This window comes from Erythrolamprus reginae, chromosome 2 (assembly GCF_031021105.1).
Source record: "Erythrolamprus reginae isolate rEryReg1 chromosome 2, rEryReg1.hap1, whole genome shotgun sequence".
Lineage (NCBI taxonomy): Eukaryota > Metazoa > Chordata > Lepidosauria > Squamata > Dipsadidae > Erythrolamprus > Erythrolamprus reginae.
The window spans coordinates 20,831,747-20,851,151 of NC_091951.1; the positions used below are offsets into that span (position 1 = coordinate 20,831,747).

The window sequence follows — 19,405 nt, forward strand, 5'->3', positions numbered from 1 at the left end:
TCTGCAGACCAATTCATAGACATGCGTAGCCGAAGAGCTATACAAAGGAGGGATCAATTGAAGGATTATTACAGGTCATCAGAGTAGCACCTGGGATGGGTGTGTTTCTTATACTGAGGGCTGGGCGTGGTTCCCTTAATGAGGGCTAAAGGTATAAAAGGGAACAGAGGCACAAGGCAAACTGTGGCTGTTTATCTGCGTTATTTTGTGGTTCCTGCTCTGAAGTTTCTGTTCCATGCCTTTGGATTTCAACCCAGCTTTTTCAGGCACGTGGGAGGTGAAACCTCTGGGACTTGCTGTTTGCTCCAAAGATTCAAAGGACTCCTGAAACCTCTCTGCTCTTTGCAGGTTGTCTTTGTTTGCTTTTTCCTGTGTTTTGTATGCGGCTGAAGTAAGCCTTGCACTATCATTGTTTCCTGACACTAAGCACTGTTTTGATTAACCCTTTTTTGTTTGTTTAATACAAGTTTGCTGATTAGAAGAGCATGTGTGTGTTTGATTTCTTTTCCTTGGACTGTTACTCATTGCCTGAGCCCAGTCAGGCAGAACACCGACCGGCCGACAGCTCTCCGGCTCTTCTGGGAAGCACCGCCGCTCAGCTGTCACCTTCAGAAACAGCCGGAGGTTCGGGAGAGAGATGGTAAGCGCCCTGGCTGTTTCAGAAGGTGACAGCTGGGCGGCGGCGCTTCCTGGTGTTCTCCTGAATCTGAACCCGAACTTTTGCCGAACTTTTGGGTTCGGCGTTCAGGAGACTGCCGAGAAGCGCCCTGGCTGTTTCTGAAGGTGGGCGGTGGCGCTCCCTGGCGCTCTCCCGAACCCGAACTCTTACCTAACCTTTGCAAAAATTCAGGTTCGGGTTCGGTATACCGAACCACGCAAAGTTTGGTACGACCCGAACTTTGCAGGTTCGGTTCGCCCAACACTACACCTGAGGGTAGAACATGAAGCAATAGATGGAAACTGAACAAGAAGAGAAGTAACTTAGAACTAAGCAAAACATTCCTGATAGAACAATTAATCAATGGAACAGCTTGCTTCCAGAAGTTGTGGATATTATTATTATTATTATTATTATTATTATTATTATTATTATTATTATTATTGTTGTTGTTGTTGTTGTTGTTGTTGTTGTTATAATTTTGCCTCTGTTGCTGATACCCATTTAGGGATACCATGGTAGTGATGTTTCCTTATTTTTAATCATATCTAACAAGTAATGTCGATTGAAATAGGTATGTATTTTATGATTTTCTCCCCATAAGAAGGCATGCCAACCAATTTGCAGGTAGAATCCTTCCACAGTCAGTAGTCTTCTCAGAAGAATCCATTCTCTGTTCCAGTTGAGTGTTGCTGCTTGATGATAAAGCTCCCAGTTAGGGAAGCCAAATAAGAATCGGAAACCTGTATTTCTATTGAACCTCTTCCCACACTTTCCTTATTGACATATTTTCTCCTGACTGTGGCTCCTTCTATGGTAAGTCAAATCATGCATTCATGTGCTCCTCCTACCCCTACTCCCTATGGATTATTTCATAGGAAGTGAGATCACAACTCCTTTTAAAGCACTCTTCACATTGCACACATTTACATAGGTTCTCTCCTGCTTGGATCTTTTTATGGTAATTCAGATTACTGATACAATGAAAGGTCTTTTCACATTACATGAACTGATATGGCTTCCCACCTGTGTGGATCCTCTGGTGCGAATTAAGTTGACTGCTATGATTAAAGCTCTTTCCACACTCTTTTCATGTACATGGCTTCTTTTCTGTGTGGATCCTTTTGTGGGAGGTAAGAGTAGATTTCTGGTTAAAGCCCTTTCCACATTCTACACATTTATATGGCTTCTCTCCTGTGTGGATACTTTTGTGGCAGGTAAGAGTAGACTGCCACTTAAAGCCCTTTCCACATTCCACACATTTATATGGCTTCTCCCCTGTGTGGATCCTTTTGTGGCGGGTAAGAGTATATTTCTGCTTAAAGCCCTTTCCACATTCTGCACATTTATATGGCTTCTTTTCTGTGTGGATCCTTTTGTGGGAGGTAAGAGTAGATTTCTGGTTAAAGCTCTTTCCACATTCTACACATTTATATGGCTTCTCTCCTGTGTGGCTCCTTTTGTGGAAGGTAAGAGAAGACTTCCACTTAAAGCCCTTTCCACATTCCACACATTTATATGGCTTCTCTCCTGTGTGAATCCTCTTGTGGAAGGTAAGATGAGATTTCTTCTTAAAGCTCTTTCCACATTCTACACATTTATATGGCTTCTCTCCTGTGTGGATTCTTTTGTGGTAGGTAAGAGTAGATTTCTTCCTAAAGCTCTTTCCACATTCTACACATTTATATGGCTTCTCTCCTGTGTGGATCTTTTTGTGGTAGGTAAGAGTAGATTGCTGCTTAAAGTCCTTTCCACATTCTACACATTTATATGGCTTCTCTCCGGTGTGGATCCTTTTGTGGCAGGTAAGCGTAGATTTCTCCTTAAAGTCCTTTCCACACTCCATGCATTTATATGGCTTCTCCCCTGTGTGGATCCTCTTGTGGGTATAAAGATTACTGTTAGAAGCAAATGTCTTTCCACACACCATGCATTCACATGGCTTCTCCCCTGTGTGGATCCTCTTGTGGGTATTAAGACTACTGCTACAAGAAAATGACTTTCCACACTCCATGCATTCATATGGCTTCTCCCCTGTGTGGATCCTTTTGTGGGTATAAAGATTACTGTTAGAAGCAAATGTCTTTCCACACACCATGCATTCACATGGCTTCTCCCCTGTGTGGATCCTCTTGTGGGTATTAAGACTATTGCTACAAGAAAATGTCTTTCCACACTCCATGCATTCATATGGTTTCTTCCCTGTGTGCATCCTTTTGTGGGCAATAAGACTACTGCTAGAAGCAAATGTCTTTCCACACTCCATGCATTCATATGCTTTCTCCCCTGTGTGGATCCTCTTGTGACGGTTGAGATTTGAGTTATAAGAAAAGGTCTTTCCACATTCCTGGCATTTATATGGCTTCTCTCCTGTGTGGATCATGTTGTGGCAATTAAGACCACTGCTGTGCCTAAAAGCCTTTCCACACTCCATGCGTTTATAAGGTCTTCCTCCTTTGTGAATCCTTTGATGTTTCGTGAGAGAGTAATAATAACAGAAGGTTTTTCTGCACTTCATGCATTGATATGGCTTCTTCTCTGTATGGATAGTTTTATGGTGAATTAGAGAATATTTCCTATTAAAGCTCTTACCACACTCTATGCATTTATACGGTTTCTCTCCTGTGTGGATCCTCTTGTGGGAATCAAGATTACCCTTAAAAGTAAACTTCTTTGAACACTCGAAGCATTTGTAAAGCTCTTCTCCTTTGCGACTCCTCTCCGATTCCTGAGTTCCAAGAGAGTCATTATAACAGAAGGTCTTTCCACACTCCCTGCATGTATATGGTTTCTCTTCTGAATGTGTCTTTTTACGAGAATTAAGATGATCAAATTTATTAAAGGTCTCTCCAGATTCTACGCATTGACATGGCCTTTCTTCCGTATCAATGTTTGTATGGTTAGGAAGCCAACCGACCTGAGGAAAGCCTTCTTTAATTCCACTTTGTGGTCGCCTTGTTTCATCACTCTTTGATTGATTCTGATCTGGAAATTTCCCCCTTTCCTTTTTCAGCTGGGTGGCTTGGCATTCCTCATTGCAATTCTTATTCTCTTGCCCATTAAAGCCTTCAAAAAAGAAAAAAATGAAAATGGAATGTTGTTAGCAAAGGGAAGAATCAAACCTTTTCTTCTGAAACTCAGCCAAAGAATCATTAATATATTTTAGCTGCTTTGTTGGTAAACACAAAGGTTCCAAACTAAGATTTTAGCAAGGACCCACTTCCAAATGTATCCTTACTGATCCTCATCTAACAGGATTGGATCACATAACAAAGAATCTAAGGCACCACCCTGATCTAAGCTTTGACCTGGGACTATTCCATGATTTTTCTTTCAATGAATTTCCTCCTTCTATAAATTCGGTTTGGTGAAACAGTTAACGCACCTGGCTAGAAACCAGGTGACTATGAGTAATCGTTCTGCTTAAGGCATGATTGGCGGGGTGACCTTAGCCAGTCTCTCTCAGCTCAACCAATGTCACAGGTTTATTTATTATTTATTTATTTATTTATTTATTAGATTTGTATGCCGCCCCTTTCCGTGGACACGGGGCGGCTCACAACACAATAAAACAATTCATAACAAATCTAATAATATACAATTTAAAATTTAAAATAGTTAAAAAACCCAATTTTTAAGCAGACATACCTACAAACATACCATACATAAATTATATAGGCCCGGGGGAGATGTTTCAATTCCCCCATACCTGACAACAAAGGTGGGTTTTGAGAAGTTTACGAAAGGCAAGGAGGGTAGGGGCAGTTCTAATTTCTTGGAGGAGCTGGTTCCAGCAGTCGGGGCCGCTACAGAGAAGGCTCTCCTCCTGGGGCCCGCCAACCGACATTGTTGGTTTGTTGTTGTAGGGAAAACAGTAGGCTGAGTAAGCATCCTGCAGAATCCATGACCACGTGGAAAATAATTAACTTGATATACAACATGAAGAAAATCTATAGCTAACTTCCATATAAGGAAGTATATGCCTTACTCTCATTCCTTTGCTAATCACCAGTAAACACACAATGCAGGAAAAGACAATGAATGGAGCTTCCGTTAATTATCTGTAGGGAAGTCACGAGGAGGTTGCCTTATACAGTGCATGAGTGAATGGTAGTTGGGGGATGGCTTAATGTATGTGGCGTTCGCGAATTGGTTATTCTGTACCACATGTCAGGAAAAGTGAAATACAATAAAAGGAGCGATCTTGATACAACCGAGGTCGTCTCATTGAGAAAATTCTCTTCGTTGCTTCATTCTGATGTGGCAATCATGGCATTCTGTGCCTCCCTAGAGGTCGACCCACTACGGGAGGGCAGTTTGCCTTCATTGACCTGGGACTATTCCATGATTTTTCTTTCAATGAATTTCCTCCTTCTATAAATTCGGTTTGGTGAAACAGTTAACGCACCTGGCTGGAAACCAGGTAACTAAGAGTACTAGTTCTGCCCTAGGCATGATTGGCGGGGTGACCTTAGCCAGTCTCTCTCAGCTCAACCAATGTCACAGGTTTGTTGTTGTAGGGAAAACAGCAGGAGGAAGAATGCAGGGCTTGTTCACTGACTTTATTATTATTTTTTAAAAAACAAAGCCAGGATATAAATAAATAAATGACTTTTTTTTAAATTAGAACTTACATCTACGTTCCCCACCCCATGGTGTTTCTATGCAACGACAGGGTTCTTACCCAAAGAAGCCAGATTCCTGGAATTCTCCAGCATGACTTCTTCATGGAGAGCTTTTTGGTCAGCATCCAGTTGTGACCACTCCTCCTTGGAGAAATTCACGGCCACGTCCTCAAAAGACACAACTTCCTGAATAAGGAGACAAGTTTTTTATTAACAGATAATCCCAATAACTTGATAATTTTTTCTACCAATTCAAGAAGAGATTAAGTGAACAAAATAGGGATAATTCTGCAAAATTCAGAATAAGATCACTTATAATAGTCTTTCAGCGGTGGCGAGGGTGGCGTTTGCCCAGGTCTACCTGGTGCACCAGTTGCGGCCCTATCTGGACCGGGACTCATAGCTCACAGTCACTCACGCCCTCATCACCTCGAGGCTCGACTACTGTAACGCTCTCTACATGGGGCTACCTTTGAAAAGTGTTCGGAAACTTCAGATTGTGCAGAATGCAGCTGCGAGAGCTATCATGGGCTTTTCTAAATATGCCCATGTCACACCAACACTCCGCAGTCTGCATTGGTTGCCGATCGGTTTCCGGTCACAATTTAAAATGTTGGTTATGACCTATAAAGCCCTTCATGGCATCGGACCAGAATATCTCCGTGACCGTCTTCTGCCGCACGAATCCCAGCGACCGGTTAGGTCCCACAGAGTTGGCCTTCTCCGGGTTCCGTCGACTAAACAATGTCGTTTGGCGGGACCCAGGGGAAGAGCCTTCTCTGTGGCAGACCCGACCCTCTGGAACCAACTCCCCCCAGATATCAGAGTTGTCCCCACCCTCCTTGCCTTTTATAAGCTCCTTAAAACCCACCTCTGTCGTCAGGTATGGGGGAACTGAGATATTCCCTTCCCCCTAGGCTTATGAAATTTATGTATGGTATGTCTGTATGTATGATTAGTTTCTTAAATTGGGGTTTTTAAAATTACTTTTAATATTAGATTTGTTATATTGTCTTTTTTACTGCTGTTAGCCGCTGTTATCTATGCAGATTCTCACTACCAGGTCACAGTTGTCCAAAATATAATGATGATAATAATAATAATAATAATAATAATAATAATAATAATAATAATAATAATAATAATAATAATAATAATTATTATTATTATTATTATTAATTGGATTTGTATGCCGCCCCTCTCCGCAGACTCGGATATGCTTCGTGCGGCTTTGTGCAGCAGAAGACGGTCACGGAGATATTCTGGTCCAATGCCATGAAGGGCTTTATAGGTCATACCCAACACTTTGAAATGTGAAAAGAACCGATCGGCAACCAATGCAGACTGCGGAGTGTTGGTGTGACATGGGCATATTTAGAAAATATGCTTTTGAAAAGACAGAAAATAGGGTGAATTTTTGATAAAATGGTGTGTGAGAGCTACCCTGGGAGACAGAAGGAAGAGCCCTAATGGTGAAAACAGTCTGGTCAATGAACTATGATGGCCAGGCAAGAGAAATGGAGAAAGCATCTCAGAAAGGACCCAGTTAGAAGAGAGAGATAGCCAGGTTGCATATCAGTTTTGATTGACCGGATGTCAGATTTGTACTGCTTAGACATGGCAATTTACTACAATAATTTCTAGAAAAAAAATTAAATCCACCCAAGATTTATGGACATTTTCTCATACTTTTCCTCCTTACCTGAAGTAGCGGTTCAGCCAATCCTTCAGCCCCACCACAAAGAGGAGGTGATTCTAAAATCCCCAAGGACAGCTTTCTACTCTCTGCGAGAAAGGGAAAAATGGTGGAAGCAGATTTGTTATAAAGAGAGAGATTCCAATCAAGAGGAGCAAAAGAATCAGCTAAACGTTATAGTTCACAGAAAGAGCTTTTCTTACCTGGTGTGGTCTCCTGACTTTGATCTTTGTGGAAAGTCTCCCTGAACGGCAGCTCTTGAGAAGATCTGAAAGAATCTTGCCTCCCCTTGGGACAGACATGATGTGATACGAGAAACAGAAACAGAGAAAGAACATTAATGAATTATCATACGGCACCTTTAAATCAGCCCAAAGCCCATTTCTGAAACTTGAAACAGAATCGCAAAATTGCCCCAAATGTATCTTGTTCCAGTTCCGGTGGCGGTGGAAAAGAGGAGAGGAGCAGCCGTACATGGTAACAACGGTAACATTGAAGAACCGTGCACCTTGACATTGGGCAGAGCAGCCTGCCCATGCCTGGATACTGGCGGCTGGACCGGGCTGTGGGAGGTTGAACGCCAGAGGGTTGAGTTGCAGAGGGCGGCACCCAAGCAGAGAAGGTGGTAATTGGAACAAACTTCCAGCAGACATGGAAGATAAATCCACAGTAACTGAATTTAAACATGCCTGGGATAAATATATATCCATCCTAAGATAAAACACCGGAAATAGTATAAGGGAGACTAGATGGACCGTGAGGTCTTTTTCTGCCGTCAGACTTCTATGTTTCTAATTGAGGCCTGGGACACTGAGGACAATGCCCAACACTGTTCCTGGCAACCAAACACCAAGTGCTGAAAACGACAGTTGGATGGTTTCCCCACGCAATGGCCAAACACTGAGGACAACACGAGAACAGCGGTGGGCGATTGTCTCAGTGAGTGATCAGGTCGCTGGCGTCCCAACCACATCAGGCCAGCAGAAGCCACAGAATCATTCTGTGCCGCCCGAAGTCCACGGAGAGGGGTGGCATATAAGTCCAATAAATAAATAAATAATAAATAAATAAATTGGGGACTCTGACTTTGGGACATTGATTTTGACAGCCGCTGCTTTTCAGCACTGGACATTTTAGCTCGGAGCCTGCCACAGGTTTCAACTTAGAAACATAGAAGACTGATGGCAGAAAAAGACCTCATGGTCCATCTAGTCTGCCCTTATACTATTTCCTGTGTTTTATCTTACAATGGATATTTCCTGTATGGAAATACAGGATATATATCCTGTATTTTATCTTACAATGGATATATTTTATCTTACAATGGATATATATCCATTTTATTTAAACAGGCATGTTTAAATTCAGTTACTGTGGATTTACCAACCACGTCTGCTGGAAGTTTGTTCAAAGGATCTACTACTCTTTCAGTAAAATAATATTTTAGAAACATAGAAACATAGAAGACTGACGGCAGAAAAAGACCCCATGGTCCATCTAGTCTGCCCTTTTACTATTTCCTGTATTTTATCTTACAATGGATATATGTTTATCCCAGGCATGTTTAAATTCGGTTACTGTGGATTTACCAACCACGTCTGCTGGAAGTTTGTTCCAAGGATCTACTACTCTTTCAGTAAAATAATACTTTCTCATGTTGCCTTTGATCTTTCCCCCAACTAACTTCAGATTGTGTCCCCTTGTTCTTGTGTTCACTTTCCTGTTAAAAACACTTCCCTCCTGAACCCTATTTAACCCTTTAACATATTTAAATGTTTCGATCATGTCCCCCCTTTTCCTTCTGTCTTCCAGACTATACAGATTGAGTTCATTAAGTCTTTCCTGATACGTTTTATACTTCAGACCTTCCACCATTCTTGTAGCCCGTCTTTGGACCCGTTCAATTTTGTCAATATCTTTTTGTAGGTGAGGTCTCCAGAACTGAACACAGTACTCCAAATGTGGTCTCACCAGCGCTCTATATAAGGGGATCACAATCTCCCTCTTCCTGCTTGTTATACCTCTAGCTATGCAGCCAAGCATCCTACTTGCCTTTCCTACCGCCCGACCACACTGCTCACCCATTTTGAGACTGTCAGAAATCACTACCCCTAAATCCTTCTCTTCTGAAGTTTTTGCTAACACAGAACTGCCAATGCAATACTCAGATTTAGGATTCCTTTTCCCCAAGTGCATTATTTTACATTTGGAAACATTAAACTGCAGTTTCCATTGCTTTGACCATTTATCTAGTAACGCTAAATCATTTACCATATTACAGACCCCTCCAGGAATATCAACCCTATTGCACACTTTAGAGTCATCGGCAAATAGGCAAACCTTCCCTACCAAACCTTCCCCTATGTCACTCACAAACATATTAAAAAGAATAGGACCCAGAACAGACCCTTGTGGCACACCGCTTGTAACCTGTCTCTGCTCAGAATACTCGCCATTAACAATAACTCTCTGATGTCTATGCTTCAGCCAGCTTGAAATCCACTGAACTATCCAGGGATTAAGTCCAATCTTCACTAATTTATCTATCAGCTCTTTATGTGGAACCGTATCAAAGGCTTTGCTGAAGTCCAGATAGGCAATATCCACGGCACCACCTTGATCCAACATCTTTGTGACATAGTCAAAGAACTCAATGAGATTAGTCTGACACGATTTGCCTTCAGTAAAGCCATGCTGATTTGGGTCCAATAAGTTATTGTTTTTTAGATGCTGATTTATCCTCTTTTTGAGTAGAGTCTCCATCATTTTAACTACAACTGATGTCAAGCTAACTGGCCTGTAGTTTCCAGCTTCTTCTCTACTGCCCTTCTTGTGGATAGTCACAACACTGGCCATTCTCCAATCCTCAGGAACATCTCCTGTTAACAGGGATTGGTTAAACAAATCAGTCAGGGGGGTAGCAATGACAGATCTGAGTTCTTTAAGAACTCTGGGATGGATGCCATCTGGACCCATTGCCTTATTTATCTTTAATCTTTCAAGTTCTTCTAAGACATCGGCTTCTAAGATCACTGGAGCTGAATCCGTTTTCTCATGTTGCTTTTGATCTTTCCCCTAACTAACTTCAGATTGTGTCCCCTTGTTCTTGTGTTCACTTTCCTATTAAAAACACGTCAATCATGTCCCCCCTTTTACTTCTGTCCTCCAGACTATACAGATTGAGTTCATTAAGTCTTTCCTGATACGTTTTATGCTTAAGACCTTCCACCATTCTTGTAGCCCGTCATTGGACCCGTTCAATTTTGTCAATAGGAAAGACTAATATAGGAACAGTTACAAATATTGCTGCAGGATTCACATCAGGTGCACTCATCTCTACTACTCCTGCTACCGGACTGAGTTTAGGTTTTAGTAAACCCATTCGTTCAGCTACTCCTTTTATTGTACCGATTACTTCCACTTCCTCTGTGCTTGCATCATCTTCTGCCTGGATTTCTGCTCTAGCACCAGGCTGTTTTTTATTTATTTGCTTATTTATTAATTCGACTTCTATGCCACCCAATCCCGAAGGACTCAGGTCGGCATACCACAATATAAAATACAAGACAATAAAAAGAAGTCAAATATAAAACTAAGTTATAAAACCATTAATTAAAACCCTAATAAACATAATAAACTAACCCAACATGTATACTAAACATTCATACAATTTGGCCATTGTTGTTGTTAGTTCATGTCCCCCAGGCCTGTCGGCAAAGGCAGGTCTTCATGGCTTTAAGGAAGGGCAATAGGGTGGAAGCAGTACGGACATCAGGGGGGAGTTGATTCCATACAGCCGGGGCGGCTGCAGAGAAGGCCCTACCCCATGGTCCCCCCAGCCTGCATTGCTTGGCTGACGGGACCTGGAGGAGGCCAACTCTGTGTGCTCTTATAGGTCTCTGGGAGGTATATGGCAAGAGACGGTCCCGTAAATAATCTGGTCCTGAGCCATATGGGGCTTTATAGGTTCTCATATTAAACCTGAGTGTCACCACTGCTCCAACCACCACTGTACCAACAGGACTTTCTCTGGGGGGAGATTTGCCTGCCTTAGGAGGAACACTTTCTCCCAATGCAAGCCCCTCTACAACAGAGGCATTAAGGAAAAAGGACAAACTCTAGCATATCACCGATTCTCCCAATATCAAGGAGAAAAGACAAACTCTGGCTGCGGTGGCTGTTATACATTCTCCTTCATATGCCTTGGATTAACACACTGCAGTTCCTTTTATATTGATGTTTATTTGGGAGGTGGGGTGGGTTGTTGAGTGTTTGGGTATATGCAAGGGGAAATGGATGTTCCAGGGGGAATGAATGTATGAAGGGATTGACTGGGAAGAATGGGAAACACATGGGGACAGGAGCTGGAGCCCACCCTGCTGAATGTGCAAAGAGAAGCAGGTAGGGACCCAACTACAACCCCCAGTTTGGTATGGATGTGTGGCCTGCTGGGGAGTAGGGAGGCCGGTCGGGTGGGGTGGAATATCTTTGGAGGGTGGGAGAGCCAGAGTATCACGTATATAATTGGGAGAAATAGGAATGGGAGGGGAGGGGTAGGCTACTCACAGGGAACCAGAGCTCACTGTCTAAGAGCGAGTAGATTAGATTAGATTAGATTAGATTTATTGGATTTATATGCCGCCCCTCTCCGCAAACTCGGGGCGGCTCACAACAATAATAAAAAACAGTACATAATAACAAATCCAATGCCCACCAATCTAATTACAGTTTAAAATTAATAAATTCATAAAACAATCCCCATGTATATAAAAACAGACACACAGTCAATCAATCAATGGCAAAACAACATGGGCAAGGGGGAGATGTTTAGTTCCCCCATGCCTGACGGCAGAGGTGGGTCTTAAGGAGTTTACGAAAGGCAGGGAGGGTGGGGGAAATCCTAATCTCAGGGGGGAGCTGGTTCCAGAGTGTCGGGGCCCCCACAGAGAAGGCTCTTCCCCTGGGTCCCGCCAGACGGCATTGTTTGGTTGACGGGACCCGGAGAAGGCCGACTCTGTGGGACCTAACCGGTCACTGGGATTCGTGCGGCAGGAGGCGGTCCCGAAGATATTCTGGTGTGGTGCCATGAAGGGCTTTATAGGTCATAACCAACACTTTGAATTGTGACCAGAAACTGATCGGCAACCAATGCAGACTGCGGAGTGTTGGAGTGATATGGGCATACTTAGAGACGCCCATAATTGCTCTCGCAGCTGCATTCTGTACTTGTTCCATCCCCTCTGTTTCTGGTTCATCGGGCCCGCCTCGTATAGCTGGAGACATGGGATATCAGGGCCCTGGCCTTAGGTTACTGCTGTTCAATGCCAGGTCTCTTGTCAACAAGGCCCTTCTCATCTGAGATTTACTCTTAGACAAGGGGGTGGACCTTGCATGCATAACCGAGACCTGTCTGGGCCAGAAGGGTGTTCTGCTCTCTGAGATGTACCCAGGCAGGTTTCAGGTAGTGCATCAGCCGCAACTTCAGGGAAGGGGTGGAGGAGTGGCAATTAGTTTGGGAGAATCTTTCTCCTCACAGGATTCCTGCCCCAGAGTTTGTTGAGTGTGAATTTTTCGTCTTGAGGATGGACTCATGAGTTCAGTTGGGTTTGTTGTTTACATATTTGCCTCCCGGCTGCGTTACAACAACCCTGCCTATACTGCTAGAGGTCGTGCCCAGGTTGGCGGTGGAGCTCCCCAGGCTTATGGTGCTGGGGGACTACAACTTACCGTCACTCGGTGAATCCTCGGACGCGGTTCAGGAGTACATGGCTTCCATGAGAACCATGGATCTGTCCCAAGTAATTCAGGGTCCAACTCTTAGGGGGACACACACACTTGATCTATTGTTCCTTTCGGGGCAGTGGATACATGATCTGGAACTAAGGTATAGACACTTTTCCCTTGTCATGGTCAGATCATTTCCTGCTGAGGCTGGATTTTAAGGCACCACTCCTCCAACGCAGGGTGGTGGACCTGATTAAGTGGTTCTGCCCCAGACGCCTAATGGACCCTGATGGGTTCTACAGGGAGCTTGGGGAAATACTGGACTCCCTTGTCCACAATGTGGCTGAGTCCCTGGCCATCAGAAGCCGGATTGCGCCTTTGCGACCGCTCTGAGGCAGTGGATCCAGGAGAGCTCCTCAGTTTACTGAGGAGCTCCAGGAGATGAAACGCCAAAAGAGACTTCCAGAGCGATGCTGGAGAACCAGTAACTCCGAATCTGACTGAACACTACTAAGAGCCTTTGTTAGGACTTATCTAATGGCGATACGGGTGGCAAAATGTTTGCATTTTTTGGCACTTTTTGCATCCATGGATTTGCGCTCAACCACCCTTTTTAGGGTAACCCACTCCCTTCTTAATATTTATTTATTTATTAGATTTGTATGCCGCCCCTCTCTGCAGACTCGGAGAGAGTGGAGCAGCCCTTAAAAGGTACAGCTGAGGAATTTGTTCAGTTTCTTGCGGATAAAGTTGGCCAGATTCGGAAGGACCTGGACTGTTGATTGGGCAATTCTGACCGAGATGACGGGCAGGTCTTAGTCCCGTTGTGTGGGATGAATTTGATCCTGTGACTCCTGAGAATGTGGACAAGGCTATGGGAGACTGCAGCTGATGCAGAATGCAGCCACGTGAGCTGTTGTGGGTGCACGTAGATACACCTACACTAAACCAATTCTCCACAGACAGCACTGGCTCCCGATTAGTCTCCGGGAGCAATTCAAGGTGTTGGTCATTACCTTTAAAGCCCCACATGGCTTAGGGCCAAACTATATTTGAAACTGCCTCCTACTGCATAGCTCCCAGTGACTGATAATGGCCCACAGGGTTGGTCTTCTTCGGGTCCCATCAGCTAAACAATGTCGACTGGTGGTTTTATATAATTTTTTTGTGTATTTGGCTGTGAGCTGCCCAGGGTCCTCTGGGAGTTGGGTGGAATATAAATCCAATCAATCAATCAATATTATGGAAGAAAAATGGAGCATCAAACCATAGGAGTTAATAATAACAGAAAACTTTGCAAAAAGATATTCACAAATTCAGAGAGCTCCCCTCTAGAACTTCTAAGATTATATTCTCCAACCTGTAACTTTTCTTGCATCTTTTCCTCTTCCTGGGTCAGCAAGAAGCCTTCGGCCAGGGCCACCGCCTGGGAACTGGTCTCCGCTCCACACTCCCGCACCCATTTCTCCATCTCTGGGGGAAGGACAGCCAGGAACTGCTCCAGGAGCACCAGGTCCAGCATCTGAGCCTTGGTGTGTTTTTCCGGCTGCAGCCACTGACGGCAAAGGCGGTGAAGGTGAGTGCAAACATCTCGGAGACTCTTCCCTTCCTGGAACTGAACTTTTCTGAAGTGAAAGCGTTGGACCTCTGAACTGCTGACTTCCTCTTCTTGGCTCTTCTGCCCAGGAGTTGCCCCATTCTTCCTACAACTCCAAGGTTGAACGGCTGGAAAGCCTTTTCCAACACCTGCATCTGCTATGCTTTGTCCCTCCATCTTCTCTCTGGTCTCTAATACACTCCAAAATGGATGGTTAGATCTCCCCACACAATCAGAAGAGGTCTGGCCAAATCTTCTAAAGGCCTTTCAGCCCACTTCCCACAGAAAATACTTTGGACTCAAGAAGAATCAGGAAAGATTTTCAACTTATATATCTGAAATGGAAAACACAGCATCTTTAATATTGTGAGATGACAATTCTGTAAACTGAGCAGCCTCTTCCTTCTCGTCTCCCCCAAAAATAGAGAAAGAGAAAGAGAGAGAGAGAGAGAGAGAGAGAGAGAGAGAGAGAGAGAGAAAGGAAGAAAGAAAGAAAGAAATCCAGCAATATCTGTAAGGAAGGGGTATCTTATCTGGAAGACTGGATAATGCAGTAATTTTAGGATTGCCCTTCTAGATCAGCTATGAACAAGGACTGGAGATATTGAAAAAAATCATTTAGAAGAGTTTATTCAAAGATTATTTGCTCTAATAATTTTGATGATTGCTTGCAAAGTAAGAAAACAACCTTTGAACAATCGGAATCATATGTTAGTTCTCAAACAATGTTTGAGATGAGAATCCCATCAACCTCCTTGCCCAAACTCCTGGGGAATCTCCAGAAGGCAGAATCAAGAACCCATAATCCAATGCATACAGAATTAATATCTCAATGAATTGTAAGGTCCAAAACGTACTGAAGTCATCAAGGTACTAAAAAGAAAGTTAAGTAGAAGGTTGGAAAAAGTAATGTATTTATTTATTCATTCATTTGGACAAAGCAAAAGAGATGGGTGGACAGTTGCCGTTTGTTTGTTTGTTTGTTTGTTTATACATACGTACATGCATACATACCTACATACATACATACATACTTACATACCACTAACCTCATGGTGCCACCGGAACAATCTGTAATTGAACATAGAAACAGAAGATTGACGGCAGAAAAAGACCTCACGGTCCATCTAGTCTGCCCTTATACTATTTTCTGTATTTTATCTTAGGATGGATGGATGTTTATCCCAGGCATGTTTAAATTCAGTTACTATGGATTTAACAACCACGTCTGCTGGAAGTTTGTTCTAAGCATCTACTACTCTTTCAGTAAAATAATATTTTCTCATGTTGCTTTTGATCTTTCCCCCAACTAACCTCAGATTGTGCCCCCTTGATCTTGTGTTCATTTTCCTATTAAAAACACTTCCATCCTGAACCTTATTTAACCCTTTAAAATATTTAAATGTTTCGATCATGTCCCCCCTTTTCCTTCTGTCCTCCAGACTATACAGATTGAGTTAAGTCTTTTCTAATACGTTTTATTCTTAAGACCTTCCACCATTTTTGTAGCTGGTCTTTGGACCTGTTCAATTTTATCAATAGCTCCCTCTTCCTGCTTGTTATACCTCTAGCTATGCAGTCAAGCATTCTACTTGCTTTCTCTACCGCCTGACTGCACTGTTCACCCATTTTGAGACTGTCAGAAATCACTACCCCTAAATCCTTCTCTTCTGATTTTTTTTTCATTGACTATAGCCCTTACATCACTACTAAACCAGAGCTGTTTCTTCTTCCTTTTACCTTTAGTTATTTGCCTAACACACTCAAAACTGTAGAAATGGTGTTGACTTTAGGAGAAATCTCCCCACACTTCCACCTCTTAAAATACTAGGTAACACAGTACATATATTAGAGACCTTTGAAATTCTAGGTCCTAATGGACACCTAACATCAAAAACGTCATCAAGAAAGCACAACGAATAATATTCTTTCTGCGTCAACTCAGGAAGTTGAAACTGTCCAAGAAGCTGCTGATGCAGTTTTACAGAGGAATTATTGAGTTTGTCACCTGCACCTCTTTAACTGTCTGGTTCGGTTCTGCAACCCAACAAGACAGATGCAGACTTCAGAGGAAAATCAGAACTGCAGAAAAAACAACTGCTACCAACCTGCTTTCCATAGAGGATCTGTATACAGTACTGTCAAAAAAGAGACCTGTGAAAATATTTAGGGACCCCTCACATCCTGGCCATAAACTGTTTCATCTCCTACCCTCAAAATGACGCCAAAAAGCACTGCACACCAGAACAACTAGACAAAAGAACTGTTTTTTTCACAAACGCCATCACTCTGCTAAACAAATTATTCCCTCACCACTGTCTATTTACTAAATCTGCACTAATCTTCTTCTCATTCTCATTCCTATCACCCATGTCCACCCACTAATGACTGTAACTTTGTTGCTTGCATCCTTACGATTTATATTGTTTCCTTATGATTTGATTGCTTATTTGTACCCTATGACAATCATTAAGTGTTGTACCTTATGATTCTTGAGGAATGCATCTTGTCTTTCATGTATGCTGAGAACATATCATGCCCTCATCACCCTGAGGTTGGATTACTGCAACGCGCTCTACAAGGGGCTACCTCTGAAAAGTGTTCGGAAACTTCAGATCGTGCAGAACGCAGCCACGAGAGCCATCGTGGGGCTTCCAAGATTCACCCATGTTTCTTCAACACTCCGTGGCTTGCATTGGCTGCCGATCAGTTTCTGGTCACAATTCAAAGTGTTGGTCATGACCTTTAAAGCCCTACATGGCATTGGACCAGAGTACCTCCGGAACCGCTTGCTACCGCATGAATCCCAGCGACCGATAAGGTCCCACAGAGTTGGCCTTCTCCGGGTCTCATCGACTAAACAATTTTGTTTGGCGGGCCCCAGGGGAAGAGCCTTCTCTGTGGTGGCCCCGGCCCTCTGGAACCAACTCCCCCTGGAAATTAGAACTGCCCCCACCCTTCCTGTCTTTCGTAAACTACTCAAAACTCACTTATACCGCCAGGCATGGGGGAGTTGAGACACCTTTCCCTCAGGCTTTTTTTTATACTTTGTTTTATGTTTGGTATGAATGTGCTGTTTGGTTTTTTAAATAATGATAGGGTTTTTTATGTTTTTAATATTAGATTTGTTCCACTACTATATTGTTTTTATTACTGTTGTGAGCTGCCCCGAGTCTTCGGAGAGGGGCGGCATACAAATCTAATAAATAAATAAATAAATATCCACTAAAGACCAATTCCTTGTGTGTCCAATCACACTTGGCCAGTAAAGAATTCTATTCTATTCATGCAAGGAAGGGTCACATCTGAGAAGAGTGTGGTGAACATCTTATACGTTCAAGTAGCCCATCAGAGACAAGTTTGTTACCTAACCCTGGGCAATATGTTCCTCATGACCCCTTTATCTACAGATTGTTCCTTGTCCATGCCTTTATTATCTACAAAGCATTTCTTCTATCCTTGGTGTCCATGCCTTCTTCCTGGTCTCCCTTATGTTATTGAGCCTTCCTTGTAGCCTTGTGGGCAATGCCTTCTTCCTTACCTATTTTGACTCAACCTTGAGCAGTTCTTTGTTCCTGATCTACGGAGTATTAAGTTCCAGGCATCAGAAGCAAGAATAGAGAAGCAAGACAGCAGGAGTTAAACTAATTATTGAGAAAAGAAAAGCAGAACTAATTCTTAATCCTATGTCCCTTCAGAATAAACCATCCGTGCATTAACTGGTGCACCAGTTGCGGCCCTTTCTGAACCAGGAGTCACTGCTCACGGTCACTCATGCCCTTATCACCTCGAGGTTCGACTACTGCAATGCTCTCTACATGGGGCTACCCTTGAAGAGTGTTCGGAAACTTCAGCTCGTCCAAAATGCAGCCACGCGAGCAGTCTTGGGCCTTCCAAGAAATGCCCATATCTCACCATCACTCCGTGGGCTGCATTGGCTACCAATTTGTTTCCGGACACAATTAAAAGTGTTGGTTATGACCTATAAAGCCCTACATGGCAGCATAGTTCCCTCTAAGCTGAGCAGTGAGCAATCACTCACTTAAAAATCATCAACTCAGTTTTCCAAACCTGCCCAGAAGCCGAGAGGGAAAGAGTGAGAGGGAAGGAGAGAGAGAGGAAGAGAGAGAAACAGAAAAAAGAGAGGAAGGAAAAGAGAAAGAAAAAGAATGGGAGTAAGGAAGAGAGAAAGAAAATCAAAATCTAGTTTGAAACTAGCTCAACTATTTAAGTGGCATTTTGATATTGACAGAGTTGCCCTATTATGAGCTCACTGTTATAGACACACAGTACAGTATTTTATTTTGAAATTCTCTGAGGCAAAACAGGGTGGGTTTTTTGTTTGTTTGTTTGTTTGTTTGTTTGTTATTTATTTATTTATTTATTTATTATTTCTGTGCCGCCCAGTCCCGAAGGGACTGCCGCTCAGACACTATACTTTTTCGCCCACACCCCCAAAAAATTAGAGGGAACACTGCATGGCATAGGACCAGATTATCTCTGAGACCGCCTTCTGCCGCACGAATCCCAGCGACTGGTGAGGTCCCACAGAGTTGGTCTCCTTAGGGTCCTGTCGACCAAACAATGTCGGCTGGTGGGACCTAGGGGAAGAGCCTTCTATGTGGGGGCCCCGGCCCTCTGGAAACAGCTCCCCCCAGAGATTCGTACTGCCCCCACCCGAAAAAGTTTAAAAACTCATCTTTGCCGCCAGGCCTGAGGTTCCTAAGACCTTCCCCCCTGACCGATGAATGGTTAGTTTGACTGCTGAATGCATTATATTGATAGTTTTTAATTAGAATATTAAGATTGTTTTTTAAGGTATAATTGGATTGTTATTATTGTTTCCTGTTTTTCTGTACATGCTGTGAGCCGCCCCCAGTCCTTGCAGAGGGATGGCATGTAAATCCAATTAAATAAAAATAAATAAATAAATAACATGATGTGGAGGATCATGTGATGTGCTGGAAGAACCAGTTGGTAGTGAAAGGCTGGAAACCAGGAAACCGAGTTCCAGTCCCTACACACTTTACATCCAATTTCTTGCACACAGAGTTGCAGCCTTGCATGCAAAGCCAGCAGAAGCGACTTCAGCAGGGCGCTTTTCT

The 19,405-nt window shown here is 43.2% G+C and overlaps 1 pseudogene; it reads right to left on the reverse strand.

Annotated features, from left to right (window-relative positions):
* Positions 1-19,405, reverse strand: part of LOC139159872 (zinc finger protein 91-like) — a 76,403-nt pseudogene that overhangs the window by 32,134 nt on the left and 24,864 nt on the right.